Here is a 13,793-nt window from a genome sequence, read left to right on the forward strand (position 1 = left end):
TGTAAAAACAATTTGGGGCATTTATTTTTTAACATTTTGAGTTCCAAATTCATTCCCTACCCCTTACCTGAGGCAGTAAACAATTTTATATTGGTTATACATGAGCAGTCATACAAACTATATTTCCCTATTTTCATGTTGTGGAAGAAGACACATTAAATAAAAACCCAAAGAAAATAAAGTGAAATCCATTTGTACTGTTTTTGTTTGCATGATGAAACCAACATATGAGGCCCCCAACATGAAAGTTCCATGGCATTTGTTATTTGTAACTTTTCATTGCTATCTCTCAGAAGAATGGATTTCTCAGCGTAGCAAAGGAAAAGGAATGCAGGATTTGATGGCACAGGATCACAGCTCCAAAAATCATCTAGTCCAAAACTCTTCATTTTTCACATGAGGGAAATAAAGTGATTTGCCCAAGATCACCAATAGAGCAAATAGCAGAATTGAGATCTGAATCCAAGTTCTCTGATTTCGACTTCAGTATTCTTACTGTATTACATGAGCCTACTTCACCTGGGTTCAAATGCTATCTCTATTTCTATTCCTTATAAAACCTGGGCAAGGTCCTTAACCTCTCTGGGTCTCAGTTTCTTGACCTTTAAAGTAGGGGGGAAGTTAGGGATCACAGGGGATGGAGTGTTGGGCTACAGTCAGGAAAATCTGAGTTCAATCTCACCTCAAACACGTAATAACTGTGTGACCCTGGATAAGTCACTTAACCATGTTTGCCTCAGTTTTCTTACCTGTAAAATGAGCTGGAGATGGAAATGGTAAACTATTCAACTATCTTTACCAAAAATACATACACACACACACACACACACACACACACACACACACACACAAACACAGTTGGGCATGACTGAAAATGACTAAACAATAACAAAACTGAGAGGAGTTGGACTCTTCTAGCTTTAAACCTATGATTCTAGGGATCCCTTGGGACCCCCATCTTAGCTCTTTACCTTCTGTAGTTTCGGGTTGTCAGCAATATATAGGTTCAGTTACAATTCTTAAGTTACAATGCTACTTTTCTATGTGAGGAAACTCATTGGAGGCAGCACAGTATTGTGGAAGGGTCACTGAACTTGGAATCAGGAGGGATCTATGGTTTCATCTAGCCTCCGATACAGCTTAGCTGTGTGTCACTAAACAAGTTACATAACCTCCTAAACCCCAATTTTCTCATCTGCAAAATGAGGATAATAATAGTAGTATCTACTGCATAGGGTTGTGGGATGGCTTAAATAAGATTATTTATTCTAAGTACTTTGTGAACATCAAGATGCTATAATTTTTATTGGATTTTATTGGCTTCCCATAATAATCAGTACATTGGCCTGATTTCATCTCACAAGTTTCACTTATAAGATCATAGATTTCAAGCTGGCAGAGACCTTAGATGCCATCTAGCCCAAACCCTTCAATTTACAGATGAAGAAAATGAGGTCCAGAGAGGCCAAGTGACTTGTCCAAGGTCAAACAGGTAATAAATGACTGAAGTAGGATCAGAATTCCAATTTCTACTCCAAATCCAGCATGCTTTTCATTGTACCATTGTGTTCATCCTTGTTCCTTCCCATAGCCTCAGTTAGAGAGAGCCCTTTATCTCAGCTTCCTTGGGCCATGAGGAAGTAAAACTCTTTCTCTCCGGTCCTATAGGTCTTACCCTTGGGTTGAACCCCTACAAGCTTCAGGGATGAACTGAATTATTTGTCATTCAGCCATGGGATTCAAGAACTTAGAAAAAAAACACCTTACCTATACTATGTATTGATTCTAAGGCAGAAAGGTAGTAAGGGCTAGGAAATGGGGGTTAAGTGGCTTGTCCAGGGTCACATCACCAGGAAGTGTTTGAAGTCATATTTGAACCCAGGACCTCCCATCTCTAGGCCTGATTCAAGGACTTTGACAAGGGAATTATTCTTGTAGAACAGAACAGTGGACCTCCCTGAAATGGTACCCAAAAATTAAAATTAAAAACTTTATGCATAGAATGCATGGTGAAAATAGCCTAACATCTATTATTGGGAGTCTATAGTTTAGTATGCTGTGTCATGCAATTTTCAATGGAAATATTAATTGATCAATATAAAAGTTTCCAACTGTGAAGGTTTGTGGTATAACATAGAGTCTAGGTTATCTTGTATTGCTTTTTGAACAAGATTCATATTTCTCTTTCAGAGCTTTCAGGTAAATTCAAACTCCAGACTAATAAAAAACCATATTACTAAGGATTGATTATGAAATATAATCAATTCCTTTCCTAACATTTCTGAGATCTGACCTTTTAACAATAATAATAATAGATAGCATTTATATTTCACTTTTAGTTTTCTATTATTTACTATTCTCTCACTTGATATTCACAACAACCAGTGAAGTAACATAATCCCCATTTTACAGGTGAGGAAATGGAAGCTCCAAGAAGTGAAATGATTTACCAAAAGTCATACGGCTAGTAAGTATCTAAGGCTGAATCTGAGTTCAGGAACTACCTGATTCTAAACCTACTCCTCTGTCCTTTATGACATGCTGCAGCTAACATAAGAAGAAGTAGAAAATATTACTCACTTAAAACATAATCAATTAGTAGATAAAAATAAATTTCAGATCATTTAATCCTAAAGTTAAAATAAAAATTAATAAGCCTTTGCTAATGGAAAGATGCTTATTTCTTCTTAAAAATATCAGGATGACAGCAACTACCACATAATGCAGTATTTTGAACAATTGACTCAGATATGCACTAAAATAAATTATCTGTTAATTCTTTTTTAAAACCACCTACAGATGCTTTAAAAAATTGCTCATTGTCAAGGAATGATATGTGTTTCATTATAAAGCATCTTTCTTTGGAGTTGGAAGAGAGCTGTTTAAAAATGATACAGTGGCACAACCAGGTGAAAGCCAAGCTTGGAGCCTGGAGGTCCTGGGTTCGAATCTGATGTCAGACACTTCCTAGATCTGTGATCCTGGGCAATTTACTTAATCCCAGTTGCTTATCCTTTACCTCTCAAGTGCCGTGGAACCAATATTTATTATCAATTCTTAGACAGAAGGCAGGGGATTTTTAAAAAGAAAAAAATTTGACACAGAAAATAAGAACAGTTGAAGGGTATTTTCTACATTACCCAGAGACAAAATATATGGGCAATCCATGATATTTTCCATGTTCCCTACTCAGGTTCTTCAAAACTAATTAGGTAGGGAGAAAGAGAACTTTTGAATATCTGCTTTCAAATCCCCAGCTCTCTAAAGGGATTTCTTCCAACCAAGGTTATAGAGATGTAATGGTGATTTTTAATAAGAACATTTATTTAGTAAAAATTTAAATGAGACCAGCATTAACTTCAAACTATAGACCAACTAACTATTTAATCCCTGGTGACCTGAATGTAACTAGGGCAGAACAGTCAGAGATTCTCTCCAGGTGCTGATATCTGGCACAATATGGGGGGAAGGGGAAAACCCATCCTACCTATGGAGCCAGGCTCATAGTAGGTGCTTAATAAATACTCACTGACAGTCTCCATGATTTAAATTATTCATTTCCCCTTGAGGATTGAGTGGCAAAGTCAGGCACAGAAAAAGAGTGAGGGAATAAGGTTGTGGGTCAATAGAGAAAGGTGAGAAATGAATGAATGAACCTTCTTTTCTTCCATCAACTGGATTGTCCTCTTTCTCTTCTAAGGTCATACCTATGCTATCCCACATTCAACACCACCTGAACTCCATCCCCAATTGGATTGACCCTAAATGCCAGGAATCCTAATTATGCCTCTATTTCTGAATGATGCTCTCTTGATGGATGAGTAGATGGTGGCACAGTGGATAGAGTGCCAGGCTAGAAGTCAGAAAGACTCATCCTTACCAGTGGTGTATCACTAGTCAAGTCACTTAATCTTGTTTGCTTCAGTTTCCTCATCTGTAAAATGAGCTGGAGAATAAAATGGCAAACTACTCCAATAGATTTGTAAGAAAACCCCAAATGGGGTCATGAAGAGTTAGACATATGACTTAAAACAACAAAAATTACTGACCAAAATTAGACTTAGAAAAGTAATTTATCAGAGAAAGACTCTGTCAATAATAATCACTAACTCACAGGGAAATATTGGTCACTTTTAATTTTTTTAATTAATTTTTTAATTTTAAGAATTTCATAAAGCTAGCAAGAGAATTAATGATATATTATTCAGAAACTTTCTGATCCCCTCATCAAGTCCAGTCAGGAATACTAGCACATAAATTATTAGAAGCTCCTGTTCTCAGTACTAAAATTATAGACTACTTTTCCAGTGGTCAGTTTAAAAACCTTTTCACTAGTTTGGAGACTGACAATCTACAAAGGATTGTAGCTTCACTTTAATTCTTTCTCCTCTGCTTGACCCTCAGAAGCTATGACCAAATGAAGACCTTCGAGTTGACATCAAAGAACCTTCCAGGAATGAATTCTAAGACCAAAGAACACACTGACATCCCAGCAGAGAGGGAAACTAAACTGCTGGCTTTCTCAATGTTAGACTCTGTGACATAATGTCATCTTTGCCTATGATCATAGATCCCAGCTTTCCAGACTTCACTTGGGAGTTCAACTGTAAGTGCGTTAGAGAATCTGAGTAAATGCTTCAACCTAACTCTCTTCCTTGTTCCATTTATCTTGCTCTGACAGCTTTCAGAGAAGAAAAAAAAATTCTGTTTTCCTTCTATACTCAAGCTTTTCACCTCTACCACCCTCCAATTCAATGAGATTTTTAAAAGACATTTCATTCATGTTACCTTCCTTTGGTCTTTTTTGCAGGATGAAGACAGGACAGTTGATTCAGAATCTGAAAAGGGAGTTTAGATTCTGCCTGGATTCTGAAAGCAAAGGCTTTCCTTTCAGTATCTGTATGTAGTTAATAAAGTTCTTTCCTGCCTTTTATACAAGCAGTGCTCAATCCCATATGCCCACCTACACCTAAGCCCTAGGATCAACTGTAAAGTCTGCCCCATGATTGAATGGTCCTTGATGTAATTACTGGCATATCAATTTGGTCTTATCTTGGTTTTGGCTTAAATCACTTTTTGTTTTGAAGTTTGTTAAGGTGGCCATGACATCAAGGTCAGTTTGGGAACACTGCTGTTCTCTATCCTCCAGCCCCCAGCATCCGGTCCCCACTGTATCGAGACTTACGTGGAACATCTGTGAACCTGATATTTTCCTATAAACAAGGCCCTAAAAGCATCTAGCTTAATTAAATATCTTCTATTTACTTAAAGCAGTAGGAGGTTCAGACAACTAAATTTTAAAAATGCTTTCTGAGGGCAGCTGGGTAGCTCAGTGGATTGAGAGCCAGGCCTAGAGACGGGAGGTCCTGGGTTCAGATCCGGCCTCAGACACTTCCCAGCTGTGTGACCCTGGGCAAGTCACTTGACCCCCATTGCCTACCCTTGCCAATCTTCCACCTATAAGTCAATGCACAGAAGTTAGGGGTTTAAAATTAAAAAAAAAATGCTTTCTGAATCAGGACATTATTCCAATAGAGCATCAAAAAATATGAACACAAAACTTTGAAAGGCTTTGATGATGGTGGTGGTAGTGATGTTAATAGCAATAAACATTTAGATGGTTGCAAAGCTTCTTACTTGCATTGTCTCATTTGAGGTAATGAGGTACCTTAGGCAAAGGAAATTTCATCTTTGATGTTTAGTATACCTGTGTGACTTGGGCAAATCATCTAAACATCCTAGACCTCGGTTTCCTCATCTGTAAACTGAAGGAGTTGGACTGCATGGTTTATGAATTCCCCCTTTCACTCTAAATCTGTGGTTCCATGATCCTGAAATAGATCATTTGGAGTTTTGTTTTTGTATGGCAGAAGGATTTGTTTTGATTTTCAAGGGAACTACACATGGATTCAAACCAGTAGAGTTCAATTGGATTTGCCCCCTTACACATAAGAAAGAAAAGACATGTGAGGACTTTATTAATTGCAGATACAGAAAGAGACACCCTACTTAGAGAATCACGGATCAAATCTAAACTCTCTCTCCAGACACCTGGAGGTGCATAGAAAGAGCATGGGATAGATTTGATCCAGGAATTTTTTGTGCCTTTTTTCCTTTTTTCTTTTTTTTTTAATTTATAGAGATAATCCGTTATCCTCAAACTCAAAACCATCCATGTCATATAGTTCATTTGTACAAAGACCATGTACACCATTAAGGGTCACAGGTTTGAAAATCCTAAACCTAAAACTTTGCAGAAGGAGTTGGACCGTTGTAGATTTTCCTCATTTGTTTTGAAGGAATAAGTATTACCCTTCCGAATCTTACCACTTCAATCCACTCTTTGTAAAGTTTCCTTCTGAAGCTTTGAAATCTAATGCTCTATGGATCAGGAAAGAAAATGAAGCAATTATTTCATACTCCTCGCTTAGAATAAATATGCCCTTGTTACCAGGTTCCTTCCGATTCAAAATGTTGATTTTTTTTCCTACCCCGTCAAGATCACTATCCACCCTGCCCATACCTCACACTCCACTAGATTGTCCCCTCTCATTGAACATTATGTAAAATGGATATTTCGTGACATGAACATTGATGTCATAATAACCATATCCTGTCCTCCATCTCTGATTGCCTCATCTCTTTGCCCTTTCAATGTTCCTGTTCTGCTAATCCCTAACCCTATATCATCCCCAAACATCTGTTTTGAGTGATTGCACACCTAAGCCAGTAAAGGCTGTTGGAGAAAGTCATGAAACCTTACTACTGGTTGCATCTGTTAAAAAGACATACTTCCAAACCTCAGTTAGGTCCTCACCAGTTAAAGGCAATTCTTTTATTCATTTCTGATTGATTCTCTATCACAATCCCTCTTGTGACTATACCAAATTTTCCCCTTCGTCTTTAAGCCCCCAAAACCATTCTGATCCATGGTGTCTCCCAGGATATGGCAAGGCCTCCTACTTTGCTGAGAAGATTGAAGCCATCTATCCTGAGATTTTCATCCCCATTTCTCCACATTGTAAAGCTTCTTACTCCATTCTTCTTTATCACCCATTTCAGGGGATAAGGTAGCCCTCCTCTCAGCTAAGGCTATACTCTCCATTAAAATTCTTTTTAAAAAAATCTTGCCTTCTATTTTAGAATCAATACTAAATATTGGTTCCAAGGCAGAAGAATGGCAGGGCTAGGCAATTGGAGTTAAATGATGTACACAGGATCACATAGCTAGGAAGTGTCTGAGATCACATCTGAACCCAGAGCTACTGTCTTCAAGCCTGACTTTCTATTCATTGAACTACCTAGCTACCCCCGAGTAATATTCTTGATCCCAGTTTCTCCCATCTCCTCTTCTGAGATCTTATTCTATCATGGAATCAGAGAGATACAGAATATAAGAGTTGGAAGGAATCTATTTTTTTTTTTAACCCTTACCTTCTGTCTTAGAATGTATTGATTTTAAGGCAGAAGAGCAGTAAGGGCTAGGCAATGGGGGTTAAGTGACTTGCCCAGGTCACACAGCTAGAAAGTGTCTGAAGTCAGATTTGAACCCAGGACCTCCCATCTCTAGGCTGGGCTCTCAATGCACTGAGCCAGCCAGCTGCCCCCTAGAAGGAATCTTAAAGATCCTCTAATCCAACCCTTCATTTTACAAATGAGGAAATCAAAACCCAGAAATATTAAGTAACAATCAAAACCCAGAAATATTAAATGACATTTGAAAAATGAAGGACTAGACCTTACTGCCCAGGAAGGAAAAGAATCAGAACTCTGAACTCAAAGTCACTTCTGACTCCATGTCTAATGTTTTTGCATAACACTTCTTCCCATTCTCTTTTTAATGACTCTTTCCAGGCTCCATCATCTGTTAATCCTCTTCTCAGCTAGTAAACATATAGAATGAGTGTTTGCTCCTAGCAATACTCTTTGCCTCTACTTCACTACCCATTCACTCTTTGGTCTTATCCCCATAATCCCACTGAAACAAGTGTCCCAGAAGTTACTAAAGATCTCTTTATCATTAAGTCCCATTTCCAGTCCCATTTCTGAAGTGTTGAACAATATTTGCCAGCCTTCATTCTTGATATCCTTTCCTCCCTTAGTTCCTGTGACCCTTTTCTCTCCTGATTCTAGGTCTATGTCTCTTACAATTTACTCTTGACCTCCTTTTCTTGTTCTTTCTGGTTCCTCAGTGTCAGTGACCCCTGTAACTTGTCTAGCTCTACACTCTTTCCCATGGTGCTCTTATCCACTGCCTCTGGCTTCTATAAACATCTCAATGTAGATGCACTCTATTCAACTCCAACCACCAGGCTTGTGCATTCAACTGCCTACTAGACATTCTTCATTGGCATCTTAAAAGCAACAACTCTAAAACAAAACTCGGCATCTTCCCCTCAAAAAACTGCCCCTTTTTCTGGGTTTCCAATTTCTGTTGAGGGCATTATCCAAGCTCAAACTTCAATCATCAAAAAATCAGCAGGTATTCATTGACTACCTTGGGTATACAGAAATGTTCCAGGACTGACATTTCTGGTGTGAGGGCTTATTTGAGCCCTTTTCGTCAACCAACTACAAAAAGCTATTGCATGAGCAGCAGCCACATCCCAGTAAAAAAACCTTCTTGGCAAACAGTCTAAACAGGTTGAGAGTAACCAACAGGCCTCAAATCTATTAATTTTGGGATGGGGAGGGGGAAATCTAGCCTAAGCATGTGAAGATTTCCCCCAGCAGAATGGGTGGATGAGAACAATTTGTTTCTACTGCCACAAAGGTGGCTGAAGCATGCACTGTGGTACACTTTGAGCTTGATCAGACATTGAAAAATGCCAAGGTTGTCTACAGTTTGTCATGTCATTGCCATTCATCTTGACTTGTGTCTTGCCACTGGACTTTGATGTCTCTGGAAAAGAGAGTGAGGGTGACAACTTTGTGCAACTCTGCCTCACTTAAATCAGATTCATGTACAAGTTAAGACACTCCACTACCACCCCATGATGTCATTGGACCTCTTTGAAAATAAAGGATGAACAATAATTTATTGAGTATCTACTCTGTGCCAGTCACTGTGCTAGGCATTGAGGATACAACTGCACTGAAAGAAACAATCCCCATTCACAAGGAGCTTGATTCTTTGGCACTTCTCTCTTTCATTTGTCTATATTTATTCAGTTGTCAAGACCCACCTCCATAATATCTGTCCCAAATATTCTGTCTTCTTTATTCACATTGCCATTACATCTTTATGTCTCATTATAAAAGCTCAAAACTAGTCTTTCTGGTTTTATTCCTTCTCCTTTTGTATGTTTACAGATTTACAACTACCAAAATAATCATAGAATTAAATTTTAAAGGACTTTAGAGATCAAAAGATAATACATTTAGACTTATAAACAAATAAACTTGAAGATCATCTAATCTAGCCACCTAATCTCACAGAGGAGGAAACTCAGGCCCAGAGAAATAAGTGATACATCCAAGGTCATACAATTAGGATTACAACCAAAATCTTCTGTCTCCAAAACCCACAGACTTTCCACTGCACCTTCATTTTACAGATGAGGAAATTAATAATTAGTAACTTGCTCAAGTAATGCAGATGGTAAGTAACAAAGCAGAATCTGAACAGAGGTTAAATCCAAATCCAATCATTTTCCTACTACACCAAATTCCTTCCTAATAGCTAAAGCTCTGACCATGACCCTTCCTACTTTCAAAAACCTTTATTGTACTTCTCTTGTTTATAGAACAAAATGCAGATTTGTGAAAGATCTCCAAAATCTGGAACCAAACAATTACCAGTCTTTTTCAAACTGCATCTTTTCACATCAATATATTGGCCAAACTGTACTGTTTGTGGTTCCTAGCTTCATTCTGCATTCTCCTACCTCCTTGCATTTCCACAGGTAGTCCCTCCTCTCACAAGTCTAATATAGGGGCTCTCCAACTGATCCCCCAAAACCTGGAATATTATTCCACTTCATGTACCAGGTTCTAATCTGGGGAATCCTGACCTTTCTTTCATCACAGGGCTTAAATTCACCATTCTTAGATTCTTTGCCTCATTAACAAGCCCTGAACCAGGCTATTAGAGGGCTAGTTCTACTTATGGCTCAACTCTAGGGTCTAAAGGGTGCTCAGTGTATGGTATGCTCCAGGTATGTGATAGGTTGTTTATTCCTACACAGAAAGAGGAATGATAAGCATAAAATAATCATGGCACACATTCATCATTAGGACGGAATTAAACTATCTGTTGCAATCAGTTGTAAGGCTAATTTTTAAGCCTCATTAGGACAGAAAACAGTTTGAGGGGAAGGTGGTGATGGGAAGCAGATTCAGACTAAGTGAGGAACTGCTCAATGTCTTTCATTTCATATCAGCAAAAAAAAAAATTTTACAGCAAATATCTCTGATAAAGGTTTTACTCTCAAATGTATAGGTAACTGAGTCAAATCAAATATAAGAATACAAGTCATTCCCCAATTGACTAATAGTCAAAGGACATGAACAGGCAGTTTTCAGATAAAAAAAATCAAAACTATCAAAAGTCACATGAAAAAATTCTCTAAATCATTATGATCAGAGAAATGCATTTTCAAAAAAAAATCTGAGATAGAATTTCACATCTAGCATACAGGCCAATGTGATAGAAAAGGAAGATGATAAATGCTGGAGGGAATGTGTTGGTGGATCCAACCATTCTGGAGAGCAATTTGTAACTATGTCCAAAAAGCTATCAAAGTGTGCATATGCTTTGGCCCAGAAATACAATTACTAGTTCTAATAGCCCAAGAACATGATAAAAAGAAGAGGAGATGAGGAGGAGGAAGAGGAAGAGCTCTTTATACAAAAATATCTGTGGCACTATTTTTGTGGTGGCTAAGAACTGGAAAGTGAAGAGACCTCCATCAACTGGAGAGTAGCTGAACAAGATGTGGTATATGATTGTAATGGAATACTACTGTGCTGTAAGAAATGATGAGCAAGATGCTTTCAGAAAAACCTGGAAAGACTTACATGAACTGGTGCAAAAATGAAGTGATCAGAATCAGGAGAACATTGTAAGCAGTAACAGTAATATTGAACAATGAAAAACTGTGAATGACTTAGTTATTCTTAGCAATACAATGATCCAAAACAATTCCAAAAGACTCATGACGAAAAATGCTATCTATCACTAGAGAAAGAGCTGAAAGAGTCTAAATAAAGATCAAAACATACTATTTTCACTTTATTTTCTTCATAGGTTTTTTTTGGTAATCATTTCCTTCCATGTCATGATAAATATGGAAATATATTTTGCATAATTATACATGTATAATCCATATAAAATTATTTACCATCTCAGGGGAGGTGAGGACAGATAGTAAGAGGATTTGGAACTCAAAATTTTTTAAATGTTAAAAATTGTTTTTTATATGCTGCTATTGGGAAAAATTAACTTTTCTTAAAAAAAGAATTCAAGCTGTAGCCTAGAAAAATAGGGAAGTTACTCTTATTTAAAAAGTAAAACTTTGTGGGATGATCAAATGTAATTGACTTTGCTGCTAAAAATGATCCAGGACAATCCCAAGGAACTTATGAGAAAGAATGCTATACACATCTAGAGAAAGAATGGTTGGAGAAGAAAACATAATTTATCACTTGTTTATATGGGTATGTGATTTGGGGTTTTCGTTTTAAAAGATTACTCTATTACAAAAATGAATAATATGGAAATGGGTTTTGAGTGGCAATACACGTATAACTCAGTGGAATTACTTGTCAGCTCCAAGAGGGGGGCAGGAAAGAGGGGAAGGAGAGAATATGAATCATGTAACTAGAGAAAAATATTTTTAAAAAATTAAAGGAACGCATCAAAAAAAAAGTCAAACTATCTCATAAACCTTTATGTTAAATAGTCAAATTGTCTTTAAATCAAACTAGTTCATAAGAAACTGATTCCAGTGATTAAAACTAAATTATACCTCAATTAATAATCTATCAATAATTAACAAATAAAACAGTAACTTCACACGCAATAAGTAACTACTTAAGAAGACAGAGATGAAGCAGTGGCCCTTTGGCAATCCACACTTCCAAGTCCTCCAGAAGGCCTAAAACCAGTGATTTCTCTAATAAACTGGTAGGATGAGCCATCTCCTAGTAGGTGAGGAACAGAGATAGGAAAGGCACCCAGTATGTGCCTTCCAGAAGTCCTGAAACTAGTATAATCTGCTAATTGAGTGAAAGCTTTGTAAGACCACATGAAGGGAGAAAGCCAACTAATTCCCAATTGGTGACTACCCAAGGAGAAAAAGATGAATATTGGGCAAAACCAGCACCCAAATTGAGTCAATGAGAGACAGAGAGAAGTAGGCAGAAGCCTGAAATTGAGGCAGAGAGTTTTGCCTAAGCTCAATTCTAGGCCCAGCTCCATATTCCAGGCCAGAGTTGGGGAAGAAGGTAGAAAAAGGTACTAGGATCCAGTAATTCCATCCAGACCTGGGGAAGCATGCTGGTATTCAAACTTGTAATGGGGATAATTTGAGGAAAGGTGTGTGGGATAAGGGGATTTGGAAGGAGGTTGTCAGAGACTTGCTAAGTGAGTAATCTAGGTTACAGGTAGGCTGGGATTAAGGAGATTCAGGATATAATAGCACTGAAGACAAGAGTATAACACAGAAGGGAAACAGAGATCTTCAGAGAGAAGAGAAATTAAACTAAACAGACAAAATAGCAGGCTTTACAGACTGGGACTTAGACTCAAACACAGGCGGGGAATAGACTAAACTGAAATTAACAAACAGGGTTTAGTTAATTTCACAGGAAGGGACTTGTTTTGAAGTTACACCTTCCTTCAAGATGGATACCATGGCTTCCCTTCAAGCCCAGAGTATGTTAGTTCTTTCCCTCTTCTTCCCTCTCTTGATAACTAACAGACAAATTATACTAATAGGTCTGTTGAAACACAAAAGGGTTTGTTATCTTTAAAGGATGAATTGTCAGGAAAGTGGATTGAAGGAAAGCCCTAACAGTTGTCTCAGGAACCTCAGGTCGGGGAAGGGAGGCAAAGATGGAGTCTGAGTAAGGACCAGCCTTTAACTCAGCTTACAAAATGGTATTGCTTTCTAAAGGGAATAAATGATGACTGACTAGTTTCTATATATCTAATATTGTCAAATAACAATTAACCCTTCACAGATTTAAACTCCTCTCTAATTACTCTCCTTATTATCTCCACAGACATATAAGGTAAGGGAGGGAAGGTAGGAAATGATATTAGGGAAGGAAGATATAAAGGGCTTATCCAAAATAACAATTTCTTAAATAAATATTTCAAAGCTAGGCTAAATTTCAATTGTACAGATAGGTAAGGGAGCAGCTCAGTTGGTTAGACAACCTCTCTCCACGGGAGACTCAAACCAACTGCCTTTTTCCCACAAGATTCCAAACTCCTAACTGCTTTAGAACTCAGCCAAAGCTTGAAAAAACTATATGACCCCCTCTCTCTATACTACAAACTTCAGTAGGGAAAAGAACCTAGCTATACCATCCAAGAGTGTGGATTGAATGAAAGGCTTGCCTAGTACAAAGTCCCAATCCAGGAAATAAGTTTGGAAATATGGGTAAGCAAAATAAAATTAATATAATGAAGAAATACTATGAGTTAAAAGAAACCAAAGAGGTAAACCCAGAAAAATCAACCAACCAACAAAAAAGTATTAAGCATCTACTAGGTGTCAGGTCATGTACTAGACACCAAGGATACATATTAAAAGAATAAAGAAGACAATAATTGTGTATATAAG

The sequence above is a fragment of the Gracilinanus agilis genome, chromosome 4, assembly GCF_016433145.1.
Source record: "Gracilinanus agilis isolate LMUSP501 chromosome 4, AgileGrace, whole genome shotgun sequence".
Taxonomy (NCBI): domain Eukaryota; kingdom Metazoa; phylum Chordata; class Mammalia; order Didelphimorphia; family Didelphidae; genus Gracilinanus; species Gracilinanus agilis.